The sequence below is a fragment of the Lepidochelys kempii genome, chromosome 10 (assembly GCF_965140285.1).
Source record: "Lepidochelys kempii isolate rLepKem1 chromosome 10, rLepKem1.hap1, whole genome shotgun sequence".
Classification (NCBI taxonomy): Eukaryota; Metazoa; Chordata; order Testudines; family Cheloniidae; genus Lepidochelys; species Lepidochelys kempii.
The window spans coordinates 64,425,695-64,442,885 of NC_136389.1; the positions used below are offsets into that span (position 1 = coordinate 64,425,695).

Sequence of the window (17,191 nt, forward strand, 5' to 3'; positions counted from 1 at the left end):
GCTTCTCCTGCAACACTTATGAGAAATTATCTATCCAATGATGGCTAGGTTGTATGCCAGCTAGAATAAACTGAGCTAATTTTATCTTGTTTAAGCCTGATGCTTGTTTAAATTCAGGTGCTTTGGAACAACCAAGTTGTAAAATAGCGACTTACTATGTTTACTTACGTAACCAATTGATCTTATACCCATAACACTTGTTCCCCTTTCCTCCTGTCACAGTTATTTGTTGCATCTTGTCTTAAATAGAATTGTAAGCTCTGGGGCAGGGATCATGTCTACTTGTATACAGCACCTAACACAATGTAACTATGGGCCACCACCAGCATACTAAATACAACCAACCGCATCAGAAAAAAGCTAGGTAAGCAGATGTGTTTTTCAGTGCGCTCTCAACACGTTCTATCTATTGGTACAGCGCACATTGTAATGCAGTATATTTCTTAGCAGTGATATTCTCTGGACTGGAGTATAGTAGGTTTTATTCTAAAACAGGCCACATCATCCTGTGGGACAAATTAATGCAACTGAGTTTTAAATGGAAACTAATTGTTTGGCTTTAAACTGTCTGTCTTTTTTTGCGAGAGAAGAGAAAATTAAGTCTAATAGCAAACTCATGACTACAGAATCAATGTAATAAAAAGTAACTAGCATCTTTTGAAAAGGATGTCCATAATTTGCAATAATCTGTGCCATATTCTGCTCTTGCACCAGAGACAATCCATTAAAGTTACCCTGGTTTAACACCAGTGTAACTGAGAGCAGGATCTGACCTTTTGACACACCAACTAACTCTCTCTAAGTTCATTGATTAATGAGAAGATCTTTCCTCCTGGCTTCATGAAAGTTTGGGGACTGAAAGGCTGCTGTACGTGAGAGTAAAAAAAAACAAGCATAGTGAAGGAAATGCTCTTTTTATGTTGGAAAGGAGCTATTAGCTCGAAGTGTAGCATCCCTAAATGGCGTCTAGTTAGATCTTTGGAAGCCTCCGGAAGAACAGTGTTCTGGGGTTCCACGCATCTCTGTGGTATTTGAGAGCATCTTTTAAAAATTTGCCAATGATTGTATTTCACTTCTCTTTGCTTCCATTTCCTCATCTATAAAATGGGGATGAATAATGATACTAAAAATGTAAAGCACTTTGAGATACTTGGATAAAAAGCTCTCAAAACAAGCTAGTTTATTTTTGTTTTCTGGTGACTGTAAATAATTGTTTAAAAAAACCTCCCAAACTGAAAATCCAGAATCTATCAAAAGGCCAATCCCAGGCAGTAGAGGCATCAGCAGTGCTTAATTTGTGCCAGGGTTTGCCAAGTTCATAGCCCCAACACCTCTGGACTTGCCACATCAGTTATAAAAGTAAAAAAATTGCTTGAGGTCCAGTATCTCCTTCCTTACAAATTAAACATTGGGCACCATCAGCTGGACACCATTTTAAACTATTGTGCTTTTCTTGATCAGTACCTTCCATTGCTCAGTACTGAGATGGATTTAGACAGTACGGTGAGGTGAAACCTAGCCAAATTTGACTGTACCAACAGAGTCATGAATGCAATATAGATGGAAATACAAAGACTCGAATACCACCAAAACCTTTGCAAAAATAGGTACCGAATAATTTTAACACTATCGAGAGAGTGGGGGATGAAACAATGAGGTAGAAAGATTTTGACCTCCCTTCTCTGGCAACTGGAGACAGCTGATGGATCTTGGAGCTGCAGCTTCTTGTATCACCTTGCTTGGAACATTCAGTGTTGTGAGGAAGCATGCCCCTCCAACCGTCAAAACTTTCTGGAGGGTTCCAGCTCAAGAGTTTATACTGACAGTACTTGAAGGGGAAAGGTAAGCTATAAAAAAATTGGGCTAATGAGAGAGGCCTGGCCTAGAGAATGTAGTCACAGGCCTGTGTCAAATCCCCTTATATTGTAATATAGGTCTATAGTATAGGTAAGTATACAGTAATGTAAGCTGTTTGGGGCAGGGACTGTCTTTTTGTTCTGTGTGTGTACAGCACCTAGCTGGGAGATGAGCTGGGAGATGCTGGCCCAAGACTGGGGGCATTACTGCAATACACATAATAAATAAAGTGTACCAGAAGAGAAGTGTTTGATTGCACTGAACAAGGGATCATATTGGTAAGCTGTTTGATGTACCCCCAAAGTAACAGGCAGAGAGAGAGTAACTGGGCTGAAATGACAGGAACTGACTGCACTAGAGCTGTGCAAAACTCAGCAGCTTCATTTCTCAGCAGGTTCGCTTCTTGTAAACAGTTCCTTTGCTTTCAGTTTCATGGGGTCAGAATCCCAGTTTTTGCTTTGATGTTTGAATGAACAAAGCGTCCAAGTGAAACTCAGTCAAAACTAGAGCTTTGTAAATACTGAGGTGGGGGTTAAGCATCTTTGAGTATTTCCATTAATAAAACTAGTGAATGTGATCCAGGTGGCCCTCGTCTATTTGCTGTTGTGAATATTCAGATAGGCACATTTTGTTCACAGGAGTCTGCGGTAATTGATGTCATACAGGTATACTTGATTGCATGAGATTCTGCATGTTCACCAGTACATGCACGTGTGAGCAACAGCAACGTAAAACTATGATAATTATGGTCATCCAAGCACGAACCAGAAACAGTCTCATCTGCCTTTGCTATTCAAACTGTGCAATTGTACCAACAGTGAATGAATAGTCACAATGAGCTATTTGTGAGCAATCCATAGGCTAAACTGGACACATGAAGTGTTTAAGAAGCAATTGAAAATAATGACTAAATCAGATCGGGGAAAAATAGTGGGGAAAAAGTTGGTTTTGGATAATTTGCAACAGGCAGAAAAATGGGCCAAAGGGTAGATTGTGGCTTTAGGCACAGCCCTGAGTAAGGGAGTGCCTACCTATGTCACCCTAGGAGACACTAAAGAGGCACAATTCTTTCCTCCCTGCTTGCTCCCGGGGTAGAAGTAAGCTTCTTTTGGTCTTTACCAGTAGCAGATTACTACCCCCTACACTGGGCGGGAGGAGGATCTTGAAGGATGAAGCTGAGACTCTATTTCCCACCTTTCCCTGGCCTAGGCCACTTGCAGAAGGGTGGAGATCAGTGGCCCCATATGGCTTGCTTCCCTACACTATGCCTCGTTTTAAAGTCTAGGAAGGCCACACAGCACTGGGTGTGTTGCGGGAGGAGGCCACGGGGTGGTCTTATCTGCCTTGTGCCCCTGCACAGCCTTATAGGGCCAGGCTATAACTGCCCCTCACTTTGTCTAACAAAGCTGTGTACTATAAATGGATTGACCAGCTGGTCCTGGAACCACGTACCTTGGGGAACCTTTCTAGAAATCTGGTTTGAGTTTCAAGTTGCAGTGAAATATGAAAGTAATGAGATTTATTGGTTGTCAGGTTTTGCTGAAAACCTTTCACACAGCTCTAGTCAGTTACTGTTGCTTTTTGCATTTCTCTGTAAAAAATTGTTCGAAAAATTGGGAATTCGGAAAGGGAGGGGGCGCCCATTTTTTCTTGTTTTCTTTCTGTTTTTAGTTCCCCTCCTCATGGAGCTTCCCTGAATATTTTCCTATGGAGATATCTGAGCCATTTAACTAACTTTGACAATAGAATAACATCCCCATTCTTCACTGGCTTAGGCAAATGGAAAAGAAGTTCTGCAGACTCTGGCAAGTAGACAAGAAACCTGGAAAGGTGGTCCAATTCCCAACTGGCCAGTGGTGTTAGAAGTCTGGAAAGGCAGTCTACACAGTGACTGGCACGTTAGATGGGAGGGCCCAGGAGGTGGTTCAGTTCCTAGCTGGCAAGAGGAATGGGAGGCCTGAAGAAGTGGGCTGCTTTCCGTTTGGCTTTATAGGTTGAATAAGAGGCCAAGAAATGAGGTGCAGTTCCCATTAGCCTGTCTGGTTCTTGATTTGCTTCCTTAGTTAAGAGAGGCAGAGAATACTGATGTTGTTCTGCCAGGGACAGGATTGAAATTGAGCAGCATGGAAGAATACAGACTTAAATAAGCACAGCTCGCTGTCTCCACTTGCTTTTGTCAGTTGTTCAACAGCTCTGCTGCCAGCAACCTTACTTACTAAAAGGCAGAGGGGGGAGGGAAACAGGGGTCATGGGGAGGTTTTGTGTGCAGTTCTGTGTTTGGTTTTTAGCTTTTTTGTTTGTTTATTACAGAACAGTTTATGACACAACAAACCACTTGTTAGACCTCCAGTGTCCTGATGATCTGATTATTTAGGATCAAATTAGTATTTACTGAGAGCTTTTCAGGTGTTTTCTATACTGTACTTTATGGTCTGCCTGTTACAAATTATTAAATTTGTCAAAGGTATTTTACACACTAGACAACAGTGGCTTTATCAGCTGTGTGAGGTGTATGTGTTTTTTAAAAAGGTCTATTATTTACCTGCAAAACTAAATGGCACTATGTAGTTGGCTCCTTTTTAGAAACTGGATTTTTGCTTCCTTTGACTGTAATTGTTCTCTTGGAACTTGTTGGCCTATTGTTTAAATCATTCTTAAATTCTATAGCAGCCTTGTTGGTTTTGTGATAGTATATTGTAGTTTGGTGAATAGGACACCTGTGTCCTTCCTACCCATTATAACTTTTCACACAAAAAATTCCTTTTGGACATAAATTCTTTTCATTGAAGGCTTTAGTTGAAGATTATATTTTAATACATATACAGACTTTGAATAAAATGTTCAAAGGCACTTAAGTGATTTAGGAGACTAAGTCCAAATTTCAAACTTGACTTAGACACTTAAGAGACTAATTCTCAGTGAAAGTCAATGGAACTTAGGTTTCTAAGTTCTTTTGAAAACTTCGGCCTTTATCATAAACGTTTTAGCAGATAACTCTGAAATGGTTTGGTTACTGCATCACCTTTGTTATTTACCTTTGGGCACACCCAGTCCCCTCCTCAAGGCCCCTTGGCAGTGAAACGAATCATCCAGCCACACTGCCCCAGGGTCAGGCTCAACCCCAGTGCCTGTGGATGAACCTGTGAGTGCACTGCTTTATGAGCTGTAGCTCACGAAAGCTCATGCTCAAATAAATTGGTTAGTCTCTAAGGTGCCACAAGTACTCCTTTTCTTTCTGCTTTATGAAGGCGCTCCTCGGTGCATCTACTCATCTCAGTACCTCAGAAAGGTGCACTGAAGCTTGACACAGTGAGAGGTTTCTAAGGGCACTGAGTGTGCTGGGGTACATGCAGGGGATGAGTCAATGGGTTGAGGCACTCAACTTATCCACCAGTCCCAAGTCCTCAAAGAAGTACATCAACCAACACAGCCCTACTATAGAAGAAGGTTCTGAGGCACATTAGTGCTTGGGGAATCGTCAGCTACATAGCTCACCCTATGTGGCTTAGCAGAAACAAAGGGAAGGTAATGTACTCAGAGCTAAGTTACAAACAAAGAGCTCAACTATGATTTTTAAACCACAGTCAGAAGTAGGTGTCACTGATCCTTAGCAGACGTTACGAACATAGGACTGGAAGGGATCTCCTCAGTCATCGTGTCCAATCCCCTGTTGTTGCAGGTAACCCCATAATAAAATCCCACTCATGAATTTATCAAGCTCCGCTTTAAAAGTAGTCAGGTTGTTTGCCCCCTCTCCTTCTTAGTGACTGTTCCAGAACCTCATTCCTCTGATGGTTAGAAACCTTCTTCTAATTTCTGGAGTACATTTATTCATGGTCAGTTTTAACCCATTTGTTCTTGTACCAACATTGTCCTTCAGCTTAAATAGCTCTTCACCCTCCCAAATGTTTACACACACACACACACCCAGTGTCTTCATAGAGCACAATTATATTTCCTCTCAGCCTGCATTTTGCTAGGCTAAACAAACCAAGCTCTTTTAGTCTCCTTTCATAAGATAGGCCTCCATTCCCCTGATGATCCTAGTAGCCCTTCTCTGCATCTGTTCCAGTTTGAATTAATCTTTCCTGAAATATGGGTGTACACAGTATTCCAAATGAGGTCTTACCAGTGCCTTGAACAATGGCATTAATACTTCCCTATCTCTACTGGAAATACCTCACTCGATAACATAAGATCCTAGGATATACGTCTACACTGCAATGTAAGCCCATGGTCAGTAGAACTCAAGTTAGCAGACCCTGAGTTTGTTTACCTTAGGCTTGAGCATCTACATTCATTTGTAACCCCAGGTTAAGAATTTTTGAACCCTGGGTCACAACCTGGGGCTCCAGCATCTTCACTGCATTATGCAGGCCTGACTCTCACCACCTATATCCTAGATTTTGTTCATGGTGCTGTGTGGAAAAACTTGATCATCCACCAAACTTGACTGTCCAGAAGACAAAGAAAATTGTCCTAGGGGAGAGTGGAATACTTTTGGTGGACTCTCAGAGCACGAGTCCATTGGAACTGCTTCGGTACTACAAAGCAATAGGGTTTGAACCCTGGATCCTGGCTTGACTCAGGCTCGAACCATCCACGTCTATGGGGTCCTGGGAAGTTGGGTACTAGCCCTGGCTTAGTGCAATTCATGTATAGATGGAAGGTGGGGACAGGCTGAGTTTGAATCCTGGTCTTATATGGCAGTGCAGACATAACCTTATTTGCTTTTTCATGATTGCATCACATTGATTGCCACAGTCATACAGCAATTGATTTATACACCCAGGTCTTTCTCCTCCTCTGTCATTTCCAACTGATGAGCCTCCAATTTATAGCAGAAATTCGTATTAGTCCCTAAGTGTATGACCGTGCACTTTATACTATTAAAATTCATACCATTTCTATCAATCCAGTCCTCAAGGTCTTCCAGTTCTTCCTGTATAATATTCTGATCCTTCTCTGTATTGATAATGCCTCCCAGTTTTGGGTCATCAGCAAATTTCATTAGCACATGGCTATTTTTTTTGTTGTGAACATTGATGAAAATATTAAATATCAGTCCCAAGAATAATCATTGAAGAACTCCACTAGTAACCTCTGTCTTGCCCAATGGTTCTCTTTTCAGCACAACCCATTGTCATCTCTCCTTTAGCCAGTTCCTTACCCACCTTACAATTCTTATACTAATCCCCATCTTCTCCAGGTTTACAAATAATTGCCTATGTGGTACATTGTCAAATCCTTTAATGAAGTTCAGTTAGATTAGATCTAGAGTCCCAAGAGGTATTCTACCTGAGACAGGCACAAAGCCTCAAGGAGTTCAGAGGAAGCAAGGCCACTTCTACACCCCTTTGTAAGGGGACAGCAAGCATTTCCATCTGGGTGAAGCTAGCTCTGCTGGCTGTAGAGCAGGAGAACCCATGGACCTACCTTCACTATCTGGAGATGATAGTGCCCCTGCAGACACTAGGTTGGAGCAGTTCTCGTGTGCAAGGGAATACACTTACCAGGCTCTTGTGTAACACCCACAGACCAATTCCATTGCTGCTTCACAACTTCAGGAGTAGGATCCCTTTCCCTGGAACTCAGCACATTCTCAGAGGCCAGCACAGCTACTCAGGCTGTGGAAGAACATGGGTTTGTTCCTGCACTTGTCTGCTACAAAATCCTACAGAGATTTTTGTCGAAGTTTCTGAGCATCTTCCATAATCACACTTTAAATCTCAGTATATCTGTAATTCCACCCCTTTTTACTTTCTTGTTTTAATACAAGCTGATTACTAAATTGTTATTGCTGAGTTACTCAAGCGGCAGTGCGTTAAACCAGCAAACTGGGGATTTTCTACTCATAAAAGCTTAAAATAGAAAAAAAATTCTTTTCTTTCTTTTTAATGGTTAAAAAGCCCTCTGTCTGAGACTTTGTATGCCACCTTTAATCCTGGAGCTTTTTTTTTTACAGTTGAGTTCTAAACCCCTCACAGATGGGTTTTATAGGAGAAGTGCTGACACAGCCTTAACTATGGAATCTTGAACGGCAAACTGCAATAAAATATCAGGCTTGTAATGCTGGAGTAGGGAGAAAGAAACACGGTATGCAAAAAAGGAAAATGTTCACAGAAGTACCTAACTTCAATCCATTTAACCAAGGCCCTATATACTGAATAAAGTTTTTTTTTTTAATGTCGACAGTATTTTAGCTCTTTCCTATTGATCACTACGATAGATCAGGCTGGAAAAGAGTAACATTGCTGGAAACAGAAATTGCTTCAAGGCAAATTCTTAAACCAATTCTTGAAACACTATATGTTCAGATTTCAAATCGAAAGGGGCTTTTGCCCAAGAGGAACTGAGTTGTTGGTATCAGAATTGAACACCAGGTCCACTAAACTTCCACTGAAGCTTAACTCACTGTAGCAGGTTACTGCCATTCACATTTGGTATGCTGAAAAGGGAAGGCTCAGCTGACAGAGCTGGTGAACAGTAGCCCATTTGCAGTGCACTGTACAAACAAAAATAAAATATGTTCCAAACATGAATATGCTTCTGTACAGACCCGTTAGCCAGACAAATCCATTGTGAGACATTTCAGCAGTGGTGTAGGGTAGCCACTGTCAGTCCAGCTTTTGGAGAGTGGTAAAAGCATCCTCTGGGTCCAGGGTAGGTTCTTTGTGTTAAAGCTAAAATATCATGCAAGAAGGGTTCGTTACGGGATTCTGTTTTCCCAGTAACTATGTTTACTGCTTGCACTCTTCAGGTTCGAGGATGGTTTGTATTAGCAGAGACCAAGAGGAAAATCACCAGTCCAGTAGAAGAAAGAGATGACAGCCATTGTGCTTTATAACTAAAAAGGCTGGGGAGCCTCTTGTGGAAGCAGTCTGAATATGTCCCTCCCTTTGTTGTTGCTGAGCTTGGATGCACCTGTAATGTAGTGTACCTCGTGCAACTGAAAATCAGTTTGCTTTTTCCATTCAAAGCCAGCTCTCAGGTTAAGCTTTCTAAAACATTTCCAATAGAACAAAGAAAGCTGGCTGAGATAATATTTCATCTTCTGACATAAGAGTTCTTCAAAGCCAGTCACATTACACTGGGCAGAGGAGGACACCACTCACTTGAGAGTCTATTGAGAATCTATGAGTGCTCATAAGTGCAAGTCCATCTACTGCAGACGTCATGCACTACTAGCTATTACACTAGCTTGACAGTAATCTTGGCATCATCTTTTATTCCTGTCACAAATGGCTGTCAAAAAGCAAATAGCAAGAATTACTATAAACAGCAATGATTCAGTTTCAATGTCTATGGCTTTCGATAGTCTAGTAATGTAATCTCATACTCTACCCTGAAATTGGATATAGCATATGAAGTCCGTCAGCCATGCAGAAAAGGAAAATGTATATTGTTGAGGCCTTTGCTGTCTGGAAAACAGCTGATGAAGAGTCACAAAAGGAGTTTTAAATGTGCTAGAAGAAATTCCAAGTAGCATTAAAGTCACAAATAGCAAACTTAATAACTCCCGCTGGACTAACAGACCTCTTTCAAAAGTTTTTTTATTAGCTTCATGCATCATTGCTATAATTTATTAATATACAAGCTGAGGTTTCTTCACTCTCTACGACTGTGGAAGAGTTACTGTAACTTCTTTTTCATGATAAACAGCTGTTGAAAAATTTGCCAGTATTCTCTCCTCTTATAATTTAAAAATGCCTGCAGTGCAATTCATATTTCTACTTCCCCAAAAGCATAAGAAGATACTATATTTATAATTTAATCAATGACTTATCCTCTATAGATATTATTACATTGTTTAGATTGCTAACATATATATTTTCACCTAATCTCTTAAAAAATAAGATCTCAGAATTGTAATGTTGTATCCGCTGGTTGAAAGTTAGCTTCAGTGCTTTGCCTTTTTCTGTGTTCAGTAATTCTCTGGCCATTCCAAATCTTCTTAGATTACAGGAACTAAAAAGAAAGAGACAAAACTGTTAGTAAAAATACAGACATTTGAAGAGGTCATCTACGGCAGGGATTAAAAGTTTGATTCCACCTGCTCATTATAAGGCATGTACCAAACAGGAAATGGCATAACTTTAATCTGTTTTTCCAACAATGACTGTTATGGGGTTAGGAAATGGTGTACATAATTCTTACTTCAGGCCTCCTGACACAGTAAACCTTTAGCTCTCCTTGCATGCTGTAAAATATACCAACCTCAGATACTTGTGTTTCTGTTAAAGAGGAAATGTCAGACTTTCCCAACTCCTGGAGCTGCTGTAGTTGACAGTACAAGTCTATTCTCTATACAGCACGAAAACAAAACAAAACAAAAACCCAGTGCTGTGAGAGTTTTGCATTGTGATTTGTTTGAATTATGAACTCCAGAACTAATTTTAATCATAAACTTGCATAATAAATCCTTATAAACATGAAGCATTTACCAAGTGTCCTTCATTAAGTATTAAAACATCATTCAATTTGATATAGGTTAAAGACCCAACTAATGTGCTTTAAAAGGTTAATCAAATTTAATGAGCTGTTACAGTAATCAATATTTGTTTTATAGACACATTTTTCATTTGGTCCCAAACATGCCAAGTCTCAAAGGAGATCAAAACAAGGCTCAAGTGAAATGGGAGGGAAATTAATCACTAGGGAATAACCTGCAGATTTTCATTAATGCCACTGTTGGCTTTCCAACTAGTATACTCATATTTCTTGCTGCAAAATCTAGGTAACATAAGTCTCACAACTACTCCAATTGAAGTCAATGGCAAAATTCCCATTATTATTATAGCTTCTGTGCCTCATAATTAGTATTAAATACAATATATTTGTTCTGGAAATGGTGTGCTAAACCTGACAACAAAAGATCCATAGTATAGTATTATTCAGATATCTACATAAAAATATAACAATATTCTGTTTCTCCGCATCATCGCCCGTACTTCCCACATTCTCTGCTGCCTCCCTATGGGGATGGATTCCAATGGCCTCTTTGCCCTCTCCCATAGAGGACAGTTGTTGTATATAAACTCTGTTGCCACCTTAAGTAAGGAGAAAATAAAACTAGATGGAGGAGGTGTTGAACGAGGTGGTTCCAGAAGATGAATGCAGGACAAAGTCAGAGGATAGAAGGAATGGGAATGTGGAATATGTGGAGGATGATTAATATTTTCACCAGATATGTGCATATACTTAAATAACCACCACATGGCAGAAATTTTAAAAGAGGGGGAGAAAAAAGTAATACAATCTCCACTCCATTGGTTTGATACTAACTCATTGTCTGTCACAGCGGTTAATTTAACATTCTATTCCTCAGGCTATTCCAGCACACATCACTGCAATGATTCTAAGGCACAAAGAGAAAAAGTCATTTTGGCTTCTGCTCCATTACAAATGAAACAAACCAAAATGTTTCACAAATGTTTGCACTGTACTTTAGATCAACATCGTAACAGCAACTATTTTAATAATTACCCAGGGACTGATAAAGTAATGGTACTAGCAAACGTTTGCTGTGAATGCATTTAGCAATGGATCTAATAAGGTACAGTATGATAAAGCAATATTATATTCCGCATGTCTGGCGCCAGAAGGGCCAGAGTAATCTTTGCACCCCTCTTTTCCTCCCTTCTTTAGCTGCACCAAGCCTTCTTCAGCAGTCCAGGATCTGGCCCTTCATGTGTTAATTCTACCTAGAAAGCCAGAATGGTTCTGGTTACACTATTTAATCACTTACACCTATGGCTAAATTTTGCTCCCCTTTACTCCATTGCAACTCCAAAATAACTCCATGGATTTCACTGGATCTGCTCTGAATTTATATCAGTGTAACAGGCAGCATTTAGTCCCTGAAATTTAACGTTAAACCACGGATTATGTCACTGCTGAAAAAGGCTCGGAGACTTATATAGGTATTGAATCCACTTAAACTACATCTAAATTTGGCCCTGCATATTTTGATTTCATTAAAGAAATTAAAGTGTCTTAAACTGAATGTGTGAGTGGAGGAAGGAGGGCATCCTTTCAATTTCAGCCAACTTCTTAGTGGAAGGTACTTCCAAATCTCAACAGATTCGTGCCACACTAGAGGTCAGAAAAGATTTTAATCTTGTCTTTAACAAACATCTCACCCAGAAATGCAATGCCTTGAAAAGATTTAAACAATATTTAAACCTTTAACAATATTTAAAAACAAATATTTTAGTTTTCTTGAGGCTAGAGTTAAACCATAGGGAAGAGAATATAGACAATACAAATTAATTTGGATGGGTTTGCATTTTGTTTTCCATATGTGCTGGCTGTTTATTGGCTTCCACTTCATCTCCTTTCTAGCACATGTTATAACTTCAGCTTGAGAGGCAGGAAGTGCACAGTTTGCTTTGATATGAGCCTATTCTTTTTTTATTTTCCCACTTGGAAATTGCCATATCATTACTTGATGTAAAATAAATGAGGACCATACTCTGCTCTCAGTGACGCTTGTGCAGAATGTATAATGTGCAAGGGAGGAAGTTCTTGCTAGCCACTCCTGGAAGGGTGTGTCACATTTTGGCCTGGTATATTACCCTTGCAATGCAGTAGCAAATAATTAATGTAAGGATTTTTATAACACTTCCTCTTTAAACATTTGAAAATAAGTCTAACAACACAGGTAAAAAGCATTATCCCCTTCCAGTTATAGCCCCCCAGTTCACCTCCCATTGTCAATGTGCTTCTGTTCTACACGAAAACGGGATCCCTGCAGCCTCACTTTGGGCTAGTGTTCCCATTGCCAGCCTCCATTCTCTCTGTGTAACATCTCAAGTAGCAGGGTATACCAGAGCATTGGCAGCTGTACCTTCTTCAGCCTCCCATGGAGGGCTTTGACTATCAGGGCCCAGAGCTTGAACTGGACTCTGCATTCAGTGAGGGCTCAGGGCTGTGAGCAGGGCACTGGAGTGATGCTCCCACATGTGTTGCTAAGCAGAGAGGCTGCTGCCTTTTGTACTAGTGAGTTACGGCAATCAAGCATGGTGCTCATGAAGGCCTGGGTCACTGGCCAAGGCTGTCTGATAGGTTGGAGCACAGTCATCTGGCCAGTCGCAGATGGAACTGGGTGTCTTTTGCCCCCACATTTATATGAGAGTCTACTAGCACTGAGTCTAAAGGACCCCAAGGCAGAGAAGGGATGTGATAGTCTATTAACAGGGAGACTACGGGGAGGGAAGTTCTCTCAAGCACTTCCCTCTGCCTACCAGCATCTCCTCATTCTTACCTGGGCTGAAGTTTAGCAACCCATCTGTTGTTAAGGAGACATTTTGCTGGGAGCAGACTGCACCTGGGGCCAGGGGTCGCAGACCTGGCAAATAAAATGTCTACATCTCCAGCCAGGTGGCTGAGGGTCACACATTACAGTCCTGCCTGGCTGCCCTCAGATTGGCTGCCCACCCTACTTCCCCACCTCCTGGGATACAAGCAGCCAAGCAGAGATGCTGCAGGAAGCAGTCAGAGCTCTCTGCCCTCCCTCAGGAGCCAATGCCATTCACATGGGCAAGGGAGGGAGCCCACACACCCTTGTTCAGATCACTTTAAGAACTGTTTAACCCATGTTGTTTTATTAGTTCTCCCAACAGCTTTTTCATATTTATGTTGACTAATATGGGGGGAGAGGCCTGAATCTTATAAGGCTCTACAGGTACAGGCTCTGCAGGTGCAGAAACAGATGCCCATAGCAACTTTCTGGATTTAGCCGAAGAGGAATTATCATCGATCTGGTGCAGAGGGGAGCCAAACCATTGGATAGGTGGAAGGAACCCATATGCAAAGGAATGACAGCAACATGAGATGTCACTTATACATCCTCTTACTTTCCATAACATAAGTGTGCAGCCAATTGGCTGCTTGTAAAAAGAGCAGAAGTGGCGAGGTTGAAAGCTGAAGGTTGACGCTGAAGAAGAGTCAGTCTGTTTACCATGTCCCACTGCTTACATAAACTAAAGCCTACACAAATGGCGGGGATTAGTTAATAGTGCTTGAAACATCAGTCACTATTCCTCTGCACTTGTGACACAGAGTGCAGTGCCTGCAGCCAATAGCACTGGGGACCTTCCATGAATCCAGCCAGGATTCAGTAAGAAACCTTAAGCCCAGTTCATTCCCGCCTAGCCTCCCAATTCTTCACAGAGAGTTTCTCCCTCTCTTCCAGCATGGATGATGAGTCAGCCACCTCCTCAACACCATCTCCTTTTACTAGTTCCAATATCTCTGGTAGGGATGGGGCAAAGACTGGCCATGCCAGGAGCAGGACTACATAGGACCCACATCATTTCCTGTCTAATCTGGGACTGTATTTTTCTTCACTGAGTTCTCCTCTCTCCACCCACACTAGGTCCCTAGGTGTCAGCATGTCCAGAGATGTCTCCAGTAGAGCAGCTCCAGGGCAGGCTGGTCCATTGGGGGGGCGAAAGCCAGCATAGATATATGGTCTCCATGCCAACACCTGGGAATCCACCATGTTTAGGGGTGGCTCCACATAAGAGCAATCTCTCTCACTCACTCTCTTTCTCATACATACACACACACGTACATGCACACACATACAGAGGAATGACAGTATCAGTATCAGATGAGGAGATCATCACTGGGATTTCCTTCCCAAGAGCCATCGCCTGTGGAAGGAAATGATCACATTCCTGTCCTTAACCCTGTGGTCTCCAGGGTCACATTTCTCAGTAGCTCTACATTTCTGATGGTTCTTCACAGTGTTTGTGGTTGGGGAGGAGGCGGGGGAAGAGTGTGACCCCTGAGGCACACTTAAATAGTTGCATGACTTCTGGAGTGTTTTGTTCCTCTCCCTATAGTTTTATTCCAGGAGGACACATATGGGCAATTATGATTAGGGGGCTGATGTTCCAACAGATAACTGGTATCAATACTATTTTTAGTTGTGTCAATGCAATAGCTTTATGACTGCTGTTAGTGTGACTAAATGTATGAGACACACAAGAATAATCTAATTCAAATATAAAACAGTCTTTTCAAGTTAGGCTTTAGGCATTTCTGCAGCTGTATATCATTCTCCAGCGCTCTAGTCTTTAAAAGGAGAGGGAGCGTTGACTGAAATGTCAGCATTAGTCATTTACAGACTTAAATATATATATTTGTTCAGTTTGCAATTTGGTCTCAATCTGTATTATTCTCTGAAGGTGTCTGCTGCATACAACTGAAATGTTGTTTTCTGTGGGTTGGAGTCACAGACAGGACTAACAACTTGTAGAATTGGGCCTGTAAGCAATGCCATAGTCTCAGCCATGCCTAGGGAGGAGTATTTATCACAGGCAACACAACAGCTAAAACCTTTAATGATCTTTTCTTGACTCACTGTGAATAATGCCCAGATTTAGATCACTTATTATTATTATTTCCAGTTGTTTTACACAAGTCTGTTGTATTTAAGGCCCAAATATGTGCAGCATATGTTCGGCTATTTATAGCTTTACAATTACCTCAACAGCCAGAGTCAGGCAGATGGTAAACATTACTACTAAGCATAAGTACATTTAGAATTAGACATTTAAATAAATTCTGTCTCAAGCTTATTTAAGGGATTTTATCTCTTAAGCCATTTTAGGTGTCTGGTTCTGCTGAAAGTCTGTATTGCATGCAGACATGGTCTATACAGACTTTGGTCTATAGATAGTTGTAGAAGGCAGATGACATCAGTTCCTGTACTTTGAACCTGGTTCATGCAATTAAGCTAATAAGACTAATTAATTTGAAAATAAAGAGATTAAAACTTTTAGATTGTAAATGACAATGGCTAACTTCTTTCATGCTGCTGAAAGAATATACATGCTTCAGGGAACATCAGTTGGTCTCTCTTAAAAGCCAGAGGACTTCATACAGAGATTAGAAAACTGACAAAAGTACATACCAGAGGGCCAAAGCATAATCTTCCAACTTCAAAACCTCAGGCTATGGTGGCTTTTCACATGAATCTCACAGAGCAGCAAAAATAAAGGTTAGAACTACAGCTGAGGATCGGGTGAGCAATTTAGCTGAAATATGTTTAAAGATGTCTAGGACTGCTTAAAAAATCTTTGGACTCTTCAGAGTTATTACTGGATGATTTCAAAATAAAAATGAGTCTAATTGTGTTGCAGAGTGAAACTAAACAAGGTCATAAAACAGATTTTGAAATTGGAATTGTTGTTACCTTAATAATTTTTTTATTCTGTTAGGATGTATTTACTGTATATCTTTAGACTTCTTTATCCAATACACATAAAAATCTCTAAATCTGTTCTTTCTGTACATAGCAGGGAAAGAATGCTCTGATTCAACTTCTGCTCTGTTACAATGGTGTAAATCTTAAGTAAATCCACTGAAGTTGATTATGTACCATGTAGCTGAGAACGGAATTTGGCACTATGTTTTTTCCAGACACAGGGGGCCAAATGGTCTCATGAAGCACAAAGCAGAGCAGAAAATGAAAATGTGCATACAAACGCATTAGTTTAGAGAAGTGTAGTGTTTACTCTATCATGCTCCCTACAATCCATATCCTGGCCCGTGCATAGAGGCTGCAGTGGATGTATTCACATTCTCCACGTCTGAGATGCTGTGAAATCCTCACCTGTACAGCAAATCTTAGGACAACAGGAGGCAAGGTCTCTCAAGGTTAGTGAGGGGGCTGCCAAAGCTATTTGGTTAAAATACCTGCTGACTGGAGGCACAGGGAACCTCTCAGGCACAGCCTTGACACCAGGCCATTGGCGATACTTCACAGAATAGTGCAGTGTGCGCTACCAGAGTGTGGCTTATAGACCTGTCTCTACGTTGTCAGTAGTGGGAATCCAGGAGCTGTTGTGCATCATCCTCCAATTACTTTGCACATCCATGAACGTCCTTGATAACGTCCTTGTTTCCTACGTATGTTGTCCTATTCCTTTTGCCTTGAATGGCCTGTTTCCCTGCTTGGAGATGGGGATGTGTGAGTTTGCCCATTGCTAGAGGCAAACTTCAAACACATGTTCAAATCTCTCAGCCAAATGGATTTACTTCACTGCTATCTTTGAGTGTTGAGTAGAGTTCTGAGTTGATATTAATCAACTAATATTTTCTCTTCCTGAGATGGCTGCATTTCAATGGCAATTCTGATAAATGCCTTCCCTCCCGCTAAAAGTTTTTTGAGGTTTCATAAGTTATTGTTTGAAAGGCATTACATATCTATACTCAGAATTATGTATTTCCCTAGAAGAAGAAAAAAACTTGTCTCTGATTTAAATTGGCTATGTTCAAGCCCCTATATATAATGTGATTATGCAGGCATGTGAATTGCCAC

At 40.9% G+C, this 17,191-nt stretch overlaps 1 protein-coding gene and 1 long non-coding RNA gene across 20 annotated transcripts in view; one reads left to right on the top strand and one right to left on the bottom strand.

Moving 5' to 3' along the window:
* SEMA6D (semaphorin 6D) overlaps positions 1 to 17,191 on the top strand; it is a 276,265-nt gene that overhangs the window by 141,872 nt on the left and 117,202 nt on the right. The window lies entirely within an intron of this gene.
* The window catches only part of LOC140894955 (uncharacterized), a 305,659-nt gene continuing 298,136 nt past the window's right edge, over positions 9,669 to 17,191 (bottom strand). Inside the window, exon 4 of the long non-coding RNA XR_013636433.1 lies at positions 9,669 to 9,825. This is a non-coding gene — a long non-coding RNA (uncharacterized LOC140894955). The remainder of the gene's footprint in view (positions 9,826 to 17,191) is intronic.